This window comes from Python bivittatus, unplaced genomic scaffold (assembly GCF_059951505.1).
Source record: "Python bivittatus isolate LINGU-HERP-01145 unplaced genomic scaffold, Pbiv_v1 ctg000700_np1212, whole genome shotgun sequence".
Classification (NCBI taxonomy): Eukaryota; Metazoa; Chordata; class Lepidosauria; order Squamata; family Pythonidae; genus Python; species Python bivittatus.
This window is the reverse complement of record NW_028277098.1, coordinates 46,816,544-46,830,181: the sequence shown is the minus strand read 5'-3', so window position 1 is coordinate 46,830,181 and position 13,638 is coordinate 46,816,544.

Genomic DNA, 13,638 nt, shown 5'->3' with positions numbered 1-13,638 from the left:
CCTCCCTCCCTCCCTCTTTCTCTTTCTTTCTTTCTTTCTTTCTTTCTTTCTTTCTTTCTTTCTTTCTTTCTTTCTTTCTTTCTTTCTTTCTTTCTTTCTTTCTTTCTCTCTCTCTCTCTCTCTCTTTCTTTCTTTCTTTCTTTCTTTCTTTCTTTCTTTCTTTCTTTCTTTCTTTCTTTCTTTCTTTCTCAAATTTAGTCACCACCTATCTCACTCAGTTATCATCATAGTTGTGAGGCATCCCAATATACAAGGATCTTAACCGTTCAAGGCCCTTCTGAACAGCTTTGTTTTAACAGCCTTCTGAAATTCTGGGAAAGAGGGTAACACCCAGGTCACCAGGGGATAGTATTCCAGAGACTTGTTGCCACAACTGAAAAACACTGATTTCTACCTCTACCCAGTAAGCGAGCCCTGGATGTAAGTGCCCAATTGCTAACCTTATAGGTCAAACTCAGCATTTTGCATTGTAGCAGGATGCCTATTAGCAACCAGTGTAGAGGTAGCAATACTGGTGTTATGTGTAAGTGGTAGTTTTCATCCACCAATAAGTGGGCTGCTGCAGCTGGTACCAGATAGTCTTCAGAGGTAGTCCCACGAAGACCACCCTACAATAATCTATACAACAGCTGACAAGGGGGTGAGTTACCGTTGTCAGGACTTCTTTCCAAGAAGGGCAGCTACTGGTATACAAGCCAAAACTGGACAAAGCCCCACCCACTTCCAATGACCTCCATGTGTTTATTTAGCATTAACCATAAGTCCGAAGGGCAAATGATAGCCCATACAGAATCATCACTAGAGCAGACAGAGTGCCAGATGGTTTCTGGACGAACAGCAATTTAGTCTTAAAAACTGATTTTAAAAAATAATTAACAGGAACTATCAACTGATTCATACCAAGGAAAATCTTGATTCCTTTCCTAAAAGTAGAGTAGTGGTGGAGCGTAACTTGCAAGGGACTGCATTCCATTACATGGAAGTGATATAAGTGAAGGCCCTCTTGAATATAGTTAAACTAGTTTTGCAATGACAAAATAACCAGTCAATATCTCCAGCTTAAACGAGACCCAGTTTGGTGTAGCAGTTAAGGCACCAGCCTATAAACCAGGAGACCGTGAGTTCTCGTTCTGCCTTAGTCATGAAACCGGCTGGGTGATCTTGGGCCAATTGCTCTCTTTCAGCCCTAGGAAGCAGGCAATGGCAAACTATTTCTGAAAAGCCTTGCCAAGAAAACTGCAGGGACTAGTCCAGGCAGTTGCCAGGAGTCAAATGCTCACTCAAAGGCACCCCCCCCTAAACAAATCTCCAGCTTAAATATTATTTATGACAGATTTTAATCTTACCCTATGCTTATAAGCAAGATGTCTTAGGCAAGCTTATTCCAAGATAAATCAAGAATGGTAATGCTACAAACAGCCCATCAGAAGTGAGGCTGCCTTGCACTGAAAAAAAAATATGAATGTACTTTTGTTTTAAATTGTAATATCTAGTTGATTATTGTTACTATTTAGTAACACAGTTTTTCTTCATATAATGATTTGTCTTTCCTGCAGATTTTCTACCAAAACCAAGTTTAGTCCAAAATAATTCTTTTACTCACATTATAAAAATATGGAAACAGTGGGGCTGTAATGTAAAGGCAGGCGGACCTTTTACAATAGCGTCATGAACGATGCTGTTATAATTAATGATACTTCAAGAAGATTTATAGGCCTCAGACAGAGATAAAACAGAAATATCTTTGCTTCTTTGCCTCCCATCATTTTATGCTCAATAAAATTTTATGTGAAGTAAGTCAAATGAAAAATGTAAGCTCTTAATCTTTTCCTCAATTCCCATATATTACTTGATGAACACTTTTGTAGAATAAATTGGAGCTTTTTTATTTCTTATGTATGTGCTATTTTGTATTTGAAAGCAGGAAAAAAGAAGCTATCAGACTGGCTAAGGCAAACCCAAGTATAATGACACTGAAACAAGCACTGGGTTACAGGCTTTTTGATTTTTGGGGAAAAAAATCTTGTCTGTAATTATTCTTATTCAACTGTCAAGTAATTGCTTTGTTTTCCATGTAGTGGACTGTTTTGTTCTGAGTATCAGACATCACACAGTCAAGTCGTACCATCAAAAACCACCAATGAAAAAGAATCAAGAACAAAAGTAGGAGAAAAAAATAGGAAATTACTGGGAATAATGCCTGTGAAATGGTACTGGTTTCATGAAGAGACATTATTTTATTTGCTTATTTATGAATAGTAAATCTTTTGAATTTATGATGATTTCTGAGGAAGGTTATAATGTAACTGCCCAGGCCTTTGCTATATCTGCCTTTGCTATAGGCTGACTCTGAATGAATACTAATGGCTTTAGTGATTAGTTAGCACAGTAAACCTCAAAACCTGGTTAAAGAGCTATGTGCAATGGAGGTAAAATGGGAATGTATGTGCTTGTAAACTAAGCTTTTTGCTTAACATGTCATGCAAACACTATTGTGGTCTATTGAGTTCAGGATAGCTATTTCTACTTTGGTGATGGTTGCTATATGAAAGCCAGTTAAGGCATCAGGCTACAGGAGACTGTGAGTTCCAGTCCTGCTTTAGGCACAAAGCCAGCTGCATGACTTTGGACCAGTCATTCTCTTTTAGCCCTAGGAAGGAGGCAATGGCAAACCACTTCTGAAAAACTTTGCCAAGAAAACTGCAGGGACTTGTCCAGGTAGTTGCCAGGAGTCAACACTGACCTGAAGGCACACACACAAATGGTTGCTATGGAAAGGTGGCATTAAACAGACATAATTAAAATGGTTAAGGGAAGAAGCTATCTTTGTGCATATTGGTAATGGTCAGACAGGAAAATAAATTTTAGATTGGTCATGAAATCAACAAACTAGATTGGGAATTACAGTAAAAGATCTGTGAAGAACTCAAGTGGCCAAAAGTTCCGGCCAAGTTGTTTCTTTAAAGAAAAGGACAGTTGCTGATTGATAGAGACTGTTGATGATTGGCTGAAAGGAACACAGATCAGAGAGAAGCATTTTGAGAGAAGCCTACTGGAATATGATCTAGAGCAGTGTTTTTCAAACTTGGCAATTTTAAGATGTGTGGACTTCAACTCTCAGAATTCCCCAGCCAGCAATTCAGTTCTGGGAATTGAGATCCACACATCTTAAAGTTGCCAAGTTTGAAAAACACTGATCTAGAGATAAGAGCTGATGGCTCAAAGAATGAGGAAGCCTCACCAAGGTTGTAGCAAAGCTGCAGGCAAGCAACAGAGACTAGCACCCACTCAAATACAGAAGAAAGGTGGCAAAAACTTTGGCAAGGACACTTGAAAATGAATAAACTTAGAAGCTGGAAACAGCAGGAAATGTGGGAGGCAGAGAAAGACTGCTGTATAGCATCTGTTACTGTTTATAAGGAATTGGCTGGGATGGAATTTAAAGGATTCTAGGTGAGAGGGTGAGCCAGTTTGGTGTAATGGTTAAGGGGTCTGGATTAGAAGCCTGGAAACTATGAGTTCTAGTCCTGGCTTAGACACAAAAGCCAGTTAGGTGACTTTGGGCCAGGCACACTCATCCCTAAGAAGAAGGGTCTGGCAAGCCACTTCAAAAAATGTTGCCCCAAAAACTGCATTGACTTCTTCCTGCAGTCGCTGTTCATTTCCTCCCTTTCCAATTTTCCTCACTCTCCAAAACCTCTCAACATCATCGCAACAGCCAATCCTTGGTGTCAATCCCAGACATGCTGCCACTGACTTTTCTAAGCAAGCTCTTACATCTTTCCAATGTGGCTCTGGGAGCAGCCAACTTCTCGTGCTTCCTCTTTTTCAGCAGAAAGAAGACACACAAATGGCAACAGCACCAGTGGATGGTCCCAACCACAGCAGCCAAAGAATTCAGGTAAACCACAGGATTCTCTTCACAATGTCCACACTCACTTCCTTTGCCTAGAATGGCTTGTCAATGGAATACCACTGTTAGCTGCCAGCAGTCTTGTTCTCTGCTTACTCTCAGCTGCTCCATTCCTAGTATCAAACCCACCAGCATATTTAGCCATTTGGACTTCACAAGCACAGCAGTCCCCAGCTCTTCCAGGACTCCCTGCCACTTCTTTCTTTGACCTTCCATCTTCATTCTCCAACTGACCAACATATAAGACCTCTGTGTCTGTGATTCACCATTCCCACCTCATTGCACTAGAGGACACCCTTTTGTTTACTTCTCTTACTCTCACTTCTGTCTCCTGAAGAACTAACACTTCTTTGGCGCCATCTGAAAAAAAAAAAGTCACCTGTAGAACCAGCCTTGCCATTGAATGCTGGCTAATGAAGTTTTGAGCTTGCATCCCTTAAGTCTCTAGCTGACTAGTACTGCTCTGCACTGCATGATTCTCAAGCGCTATGAACAAATTTTGACCTCTGATGCATTTCAGTCTTCTGTAATTCAGCACTTAAACAAATTAACTGCAGTTTGCATCAGAGAAAAGTTATTGGAACATGACAGATTTTGCCATGCCAGGGTATCGCAGGATTTCATTTTCTTCCGTTTTTTTTTTCTTTTTTTATTTAACAATCTCAGTTGCACAAAATCTTTGTTTAAAAAAAGATTATGAGGAAACACCTAAACAACTCTAACTACCACCTCATAAATAGGATTCTGCTTATCTCCCAGAAAAATTAATATATCTCAAACTGCTGCTTTGCAGTTTCTCACCCTCCTTTTGTTGAAACTAATGAGTCACGATTAGAGTAATGCTTTTTTGTGACTTCAAAACCATTTTGCTTAATGAGGTACTAAGTCTTTATAATTAGGCCCAGAAGGAACTGGGACATAGCCCCTTAAGAGCAATAATTATTTAGGTTATTTATGGTAATAAAATGTAGAAAATAGGAATGCTTCCTCAGAATGTGGCTATTTATTCTTTTACATATTACATATTGCCTAACAGGCAATTACCCTATTAATGCAACGTTTGTTGCTAAAGACATTAATTGAAATGTAAATTAAATGTAAATTGGCTAATTAAATTGATATGTAATGAACTTGTCATGCAGGCCTCTGAGATCAGATACATTTGGCTAATAAACAAGTATTACTGAAGTACAATTGAAGTACAATTGTGCCACTAGAGTTAAAATTATATAAGCCTGCCTTTACATGCACCCTCAATATTCAGTGGTTTGTGCTGAATAGATACAATGGTAATATTTTATTCTTTGTTCAGATGACTCTTTGTGAACAGCAAACTCCTGCATAATTTCAACCAAATAGTTCCTTATCTCTCTAGTTGTTGGAAAACTTGTTCTTTGTTTTATGTTTTATGTCTGGGCCTACTATGCAGGAGTCCAGAAAACTCTGAGTCTTTATGAAGGAATGTTCTATAGCTGTTAGCAGAATAATAATAAAAAGCATATAGCTCTTTAGTGCTTTACGTATGGCTGAATTAACACATCACACAAGTCATAATACAATTTGCTTCTTTTTGCTGTAGTTATGTGACCTCATGGCTTAGAGAAGGTGGTTTCTCTTGCTGTGCTAAGCTGCAATGAATTTTGTTTGGTCCCAGGTGAATATTCTGTGTGAATCCAACCACTGTGGTTTATAAACTTCATTTTTGGCTTAGCCATATGTATGAACCAGGACATAATAACTTGTACAACAAATCATAACTTTAAAATCCTGGGTTAACATGGTGATGCACATAACTGTCTCCTCTGATTTGCAGCAACTAAGTAGAATCACGAGCAGACATCTTTCCCACCCAATTACTGCCTGCTCCTTCAAATATAAGGGTGGGCCTGTAGATATTGTTATACAACCCTATCTGAATGGCCTAGGAGTCAGTCATTACCTCTGCGCAGAACAAAATAAGAAAAAAAGAATTTAGTAACAGAGGTAGGACAGCAATATTGGAGACATTGGCATTATAAAGAAGAAGGTGACTTTGGATAGGTGAAAAGTACTCTACTAACAAAAAGGTGCTTAGTTGCAAAGCCACCCATCGTGCTTCTTCAATATTCTGGGATCACTTTTTCATTTCTTTCTGCTCCCCAGGGAGAAATGTTTCCAAAGCTGACAAGCCACTGCTGCTTTAAAAACAAACTCTCAAATTAGAAGAAGCATGATTTGAAACCTGATCTGTAGCTGACTGCATCTCTGTTAATGGGCCTAACATGTATGCAGTCTAGTCATTTTGCTTTTCCTATATCATATCTTTCAACAGAGTAATTTTCTAGACAGAAATGCACAGAGGATCTTGGTTTAATAGGTTTAACTGAAGCACAACTATCTGGAAATGGCAGCATTATCTATAATAAAGTAATTCCTTCCATTTGATCTCCTATTTTAGGCTGGACTGGTGAATGCTTGGAAAATTACCTCATCACAGGGCCTCATGTAGGTCATCTACTCCAAAGTTGCCCATCATTTTTGCATTAATTTTTACATTACCGGAAATGTTTAACAATTTTTTTTTCTTTTATATCCTGCATGACTGCATTTTATGTGACCCCATTTTTTTTTAATTAGGGAAACAACCACTTGTATTTTGGAGGTTCAGATATCTGAATGCATTTAGAATGAGACTGATGTAGAAAAGCAACAATCTACACTTATTTGTACAGCTACTTTATGTTTGTACCTAGATACCAATAAGGTGCTCACAATATGGAAGTTTCTTCAGACCTCAGTTATGAGAGATATACTAAGAGAGAGAGAGATACTAGTAAGAGTAAGCAATCACACAACTTTGTAGGGAGGAGCCTGAAACAGAGTTGTAAAATGATGAGACACATACAGCACTCTGAAACATTCAGAGTACTTCCTATAAATTTAGGTAGAGTCAAACTTTGCTTTGCTTGGCCCCAAATCTCAGAATGATCAAGACAAACCCTCAAAACATGTATTTTTAACTGCCAATCTAGAAAACAAAACTGGGGAAAGGAACAGTAATAAGAATGGAGAAAAGAAGAGCAGTCTGAGATGGAGGTAACAGCAATGGGCCTAGAACCCTCATGTAAGTCATCTCCTCACTTCCATATAGCACATTTCAGGAGAATTTTTTCTCCCTCCAGAGTAGGACCATCAGAGCTAGGCTGCAAAAAATTGGAAGATCAATGAAAGACAGCAAAGAGATACAGAATAAACTATTTGCTGCTATCTAGTGGTTCTCTGGATTTTTATAGTACCAGTCTAGTAAGCCCTGCTTCAGAGTATCATTTGATTTGTAATCAAAATAATTTAGCAGGAAATCATGCATTTATTACAATAAAGAAGGCCACTAATTTACTCTTCTCTCTGCAACTATTATCTCTTATCTTTTACCCTCCTCAAGGTAATTTTTCTTCCCTTGGGTAAAAAGGGGGTCTCAGAGAGAGCATGGGGTACAGATGAGGGGAGTGCTCTAAAAGTCCAACTCAAAGTAAGCTCAGTCTACTTTCTGGTTCAAGAAATAATTAGGGGAGTGGTTGTATTTTGATTCACTCCCCCCATCATTTTAGATACTCATTCCAACCTTACATATGTTAACTTGATCATGTTATTCTACAGAAATTACAGATGGAAGGGAAGAGATATAGACTCTCACCTAAGGCTAATTTGTACATTTGTGACTGAGATGAGATTTAAGTTGGAGACATTCTGATTGGTAATTCAATGTTTAACTTCTTCACGTGGCTCAAAGTGATCTGAAAATCATCAGCTTCAGTTGAGACTGAATTCAGATATTCCATACCAAAGCATACCTGAACATATTACTTATGACGGTTAACAGTATAATGTCATAGGAAAAAGCAGAGGAAGAAAGATCAACACATATCAGAGTAAAGCTCCATGAATAGGTTATTACTCAATGCTGTAATGCAAGGGCATATCAGTCAGCTGCATTTTGCCTTGGAAGCCATGGGGATCAGTGGCTATCAGCCTTGATGGCAGTGTGAACAGATTGCTAGACTAGATGGGCCAGGGGTCCAATCCAGCAAGGCGTTGCTTTGTTCTTATGTCTATTTTTGCCCAGATCCACTTATTTGATGGTGTTCAGATCCATTTGCTGCATGGAAACTCAGTTTCACATAAGAATATCAACTGCATATAAGAGACCTTTCCATTTGCTTCAGTAAAGGGAAAATTTCTTTGCACACGAAGAAGTGAATGCAATGAGTTGTTCCCTCTATTGACGAAAATGGAAAGTGTGCTATTGGACACTCGAGTGTGTTTTAGAAACAAGCAGAGGCCTTCATTTCAAGGTAAACAGTGATTAAATACACTGATAATCAGTTTCTGTACCTATCTCCACCTGCTGGGTCCAATTATACACTGCACCCCAAATATTTCTTTGATACCTATAATGCTCAGCCACAAAAGCCCATGGTCCTTAAAACTGCAGAGACTTGCAAATTTCCTTCCAGCCACTTCATCTCTGTTAGCTGTTGGGAAATTGACTGCTGGTTTTCCTCATGCCATCAGCACTGGGAAACCAGAATCTGGCCCCAACTAGCTAGAATGAGAGGGTGATCAATGACTCATCGGAAAAATGTTCTAGCAGATAATTAGAAGAATCGTCACGGGATGGGAGATTCTCTTGCCTGACAGAAATGGTGTTGGGCACTTTGCTTGAAGGTTTAGGGTTGGTTTCTTAGAACCATAACTGTTTAATGTTCATAAAGCATCTTCCCACACTGTTGTAGCCTATGACAAACCACCACACAGTAATCACCAGGAGCATTATTTTTTCCTATCTAAATTCATACAATTTCATCCATCTCCGTTGCGTTAATGAAGATACCAACAGCACTAATCCAGGATTAGGAAGGCAGTAACAAAGTATAGTCCTGATGGAATTGTGACATGCTACTATTTATGATGGTTATAGCACACAAAGCCCAGGTTCACATAATATGTTAGGTTAAAACATGGCTGGCTAGTTTGTAGCTCAGTGTGCTGAGTGGACCCAGAAAATTGGTTAATTCATAGCATGGGGTTAAAATTTAATTACTAGGGAGCCTGATTTTTGGACAATTTTCTAGCCTGTTCTGTATATTGGGATTGGGAGGAGTCTCAGGAAAGCCATGGTTTGAATCAAGAATTTGGCTGTTGCTAAGGCTATCTATGTCGCCCTGAAACCTTATCCCATGGTCCCTTATAAGGATTTCCTCCAGATTTGAGAAAGTAAAATGTTTCAGGTCTACTTTTCCAGAACTGGATAATGGAGTCTTCCCAGTGCCTCCCTTACTAGAACAAGGTAGCTGTTTTCTACAAACTGCATAAAATGTAGATTATGATATTACCACAAGGGAGGTCAAACCTCCACAAACCTCCTTTAAGGAAAAAGGTAAAATTTCTTCTTAGTTCCAGTGGAGTCATGATGGCTACTTCTACTTTTGAGGTTTCAAACTGGCCCAGAATTAATCCAAAGGGGAATTATCCCTTCCAGACCACCAACTTTGCCACTGGAGTTGATCTGAAGCTGCAACATGATGAATACTTCTGGCAAAGCCGGGGTGCCCCACAAAGGAATCTGGCGACTATCTCTCTCTACATCTAGCACAATGGCATAAATGGGGGCTTTACTAAGGGTGACCCTGGTTTATTCTTCTCACTCTCTTCTTTCAACTGTAACATCCTTTGTTCTAGTGAGATGACCACCACATAGCAATACTCATACATGTGAGACAACGTGGTAGGTTAAAATGCTGTTTAGTTTAGAGCTGATTTATTTCATTTCTATTGGGGGCACGTTGACTTCTACATTGCAACATTTTTCAGTTTTTGCAAAGGTAAAGTCAATAATCTTAGTTAAGAAATCCATCATGCTTTTGCAGTATCATTAATTAAACCTGCCTCATCATTCCCTGTGGTCTCTGAAGGTGAGGCCACTGTGCATTTGCTTCTATCTAGGCATTAAATAAAGCATAGCAGAAAGGCAGCTTCTGATCTCAATTTTATTCTAGTTTTTCTGTTTCCTCCAGGTGTTCCTGAATGGTTAACATCCAAAGTTTGAAAGTTAAAAAGTGATGAACACAGCAAAAGGCTAAGAGCTTATTAAAAATAATTCTATTACTATATCATCCATAAATAAGAAATAAAAATGAAAAGGCAGGAAGAAAAGACATGTCTATGATTAATCAGTCTTAAAATGGTCCTTGCTCACTTCCTGTATTTCTTACCACCTACAGCTTTTAAGTATGCAAACAAGTAGCAAGGATATTGCTTTTATTAATCAGAAAGATGAAATTCAACAAATATTAGTATTTAATTTGGGTTTTACATACAAAGTGTAGCATAAATCATAATGTTATTGAACTATATTAAACCAAGCATTAACAATACGGGTTTCTATTCAATTGGCTAGAGTATTGACATATTAGCTATGTCTGAAAATCTTCAATGATTCCTGGTGTGATTTACCAGTTGATTAATCAGATTCAAAATGCATTTCCAATGAGAGAGTCTCTGGAAGTTTCAGCGTTCATGAAAGGATTGCAATGAATCTATGGTTTCTTTACTCAGGGAATATACATTTAAGGTCTATTCTATACAGGAAAAATAGTCTTCATTAAGCAGGTACCATTGTATTATCAATTGTACTTATTCTTATGTTGAAACAGTGAGTAGGAGTGACCCTAAAACTATGCACAAGTTCACCTGAATTGAATAAGTTTGTTTATGCAGTCCATTTATCTAGACACAAGCCAAAAATAAGAAAAATGGTTAAAAGAAGAATGAATTGTATTGTCATATTCATCCAATTGAACCAGAATGAACAAATGCTACAAAGGCATTTTCTCTTTCTCTTCCATATTTTTACCACAATTAAGCAATCAAAATAAAATATTGATACTAGGTACTGCTTATTCAGTCACCATTGTATCACGGGTAATTGCCCCTTACTATTCTGTTCCTGAGTTGGCAATGTTATGACATTCTTCCAGCCTAGTTTTCATGACTCTTCAATTGGCAACAATTTTTAAGAGATTTATATGTGGTTTGGGAGAGGCTTAGTTTGTCATGTATTTATTTTGTCTTGAAGCTGCCTCTTGATACATTAATATATCAGAGTTCTTTATTCAACTGATATGTTATCTTCTACTACAAACCATTTGAGATGAAAATTCAGAGTTGCGATTAAAACATTAAAATGTAACAAAAACAAATCAGTATAAAAGAAAGAACAGCATCCACCAGAGTACAGTACAACTGAGAACAGCAGTGTCAGCTCAGATGCGAAAAGCTTATCTGAATAAAAATGTTTCCCTACTGGTGGAAGGATTATCAAAGATGGAATTAGTCTAGCCTCTATTTACATTTTGTAAAACAGTTCAAGAATCTCCACCATCTGTTTACAACAAGAAAAGATGGGATGAGTATGCAGGCAATAGAGGCACAGAACTCTTGTGTATTGTCTACTTTATCCCTAAACGATTCACAACAAAAGAACAGCAGTTACTATAGCTTTACCATGGGAATGGGTATACTCATTATTCTACATAAGCATAATTCCCTTGGGCATCTAAGAAGGGAAACTGCTTTGCTTGAACTAGTTTGAGAGCAAAACAGGATATGAAATTATGGTTTTTAGCTGTTTTTATGTTTTTTTCCAGTTTTGTACATCACCCAGAGTCCATTGGAATTGAGCTGCCATACATTTAAATAATAAGAACAATAATAATAACAACCCCCAGTGAGCCACTACCTTGATGTGGTTGTGGGCTTGAGTGCTCTGAGGAGGATGAGAGCTGTGTCACAAGTTCAGCCATACTGGACTGGTCTCACAGAGGAGCCAGACAAAGAGTGCCTCTCCCATAAACAATATGGTGAGACATAATTTACAGAAACTTACACCAGTTCGGTCATCACACAGGTCAACAAGGACTGCACTAGGTGTTCTGATTACTGGACATCTGGTGACAAGTGGGCTACAGGACTCAGGACTGTTGGCTGGGCAACCAGGGCCACTAGCTGCACAACTACTGGAAGAAAGGTTGCTTACCGGTTGCAAAGCTTTGTGCAAAGATCAATGTCACAATGGAAGACACAGTCGCTGGTCAACGCTGATAGACTGGGAGAGGTTAACATCAAGAGAGGAATCTTTCAAGGAAACTCACTATCACCACTAATGTTTGTCATTGCATTGATTCCTCTGGCAACAATACTAAACAAGTCAGGCCATGGCTATCAAACATCACAAACAACTGTCAGGCTATCCCACCTCCTTTACATGGACAATCTGAAGCTGTATGGAAAAACACCATCTGAAGTAGAATCGCTGCTCAACATTGTCCAAATATACAGCCAAGATATTGCAATGGAGTTTGGACTGGATGAATGTGCCACCCTTACCATCAACAGGGGAAAAATAGTGAAAACTGATGGAATCAAGATGCCCTATGGAAATAACATCAAAAATCTGGATGAAGATCACTACAAATACCTGGGCATCCTTCAGGTTGACAACAGCAAGCACACTGAAGCCAAGAAGATTAGTAGTGAATACATCAGAAGAGTGAAGAAGATCTTAAGGTCCAAACTCAGTGGCGGAAATACCATCAAGGCAATTAACACCTAGGCAATTCCTGTCATTAATTACACAGCTTGAATACTTGATTCAAGCAGAACTAGAAGCCCTGGATAGGAAGACCAGAAAAATAATAACAATGAATCATGACCTTCATCCATGCAGCGACGTTGACAGACTCTACTTACCAAGGAGCATAGGTGGGCATGGAATGTTGCAAGTACACCAGACAGTTGAAGAAGAAAAAAGGGCATTGGAAGAATATCTGAAGGACAGTGAAGAAGATGCACTGTAGCTAGTACACCATGAAGGCTTATTAAATACTGAAGAGACCAAACTGGTCTACAAGAAAGACCAAATGAAATATAGAAAAGAGATATGGCAAGGCAAAGTATTACATGGCCAGTACACAAAAAAACTAGCAGGCAAAGCAAATAGCAAGACCTGGCAATGGCTAAGAGCAGGAAAGTTAAAGAAAGAGACAGAGGGGCTAATTCTGGCTGCAGAAGACCAAGCTTTAAGAACAAATGCATATAAAACCAGAAATGACAGCAACAGACAGCAAATGCTGCCTCTGCAAAGAAGCTTAAGAAACAGTGGACCACCTAGTTAGCTGCTGCAAGAAGATCGCACAGACTGACTACAAACAATGGCATGACAAAGTAGCAAAAATGGTGCGTTGGGATATCTGCAAGAAATACCATTTGCTGCCAGCAAGAACTGGTGGGACTACAAAACAGACAAAGTAATAGAAAATGAAGACGCTAAAGTGCTCTGGGACTTTAGAAATCAAACAGACAAGCACCTGCCCCATAACATCCCAGACTTAACAACTGTTGATAAGAAAGACAAAAAAGTCTGGATAGTGGACATTGCAATACCTGGAGACAGCAGAGTAGAAGAGAAAGAACTGGAGAAAATCACAAAATACAGACACCTGCAGATAGAAGTAGAATGACTGTGGCAAATGAAAGCAAAAATAATACCAATAGTAATAGGTGATTTGTAATAGGTGCACTTGAACACCATCAGCATTGACAAAATCACCATCAGTCAATTGCAAAAGGCAGCTTTACTTGGAACAGCTTACATCCTGCGACGATATCTTTAATATTATTAAACAACA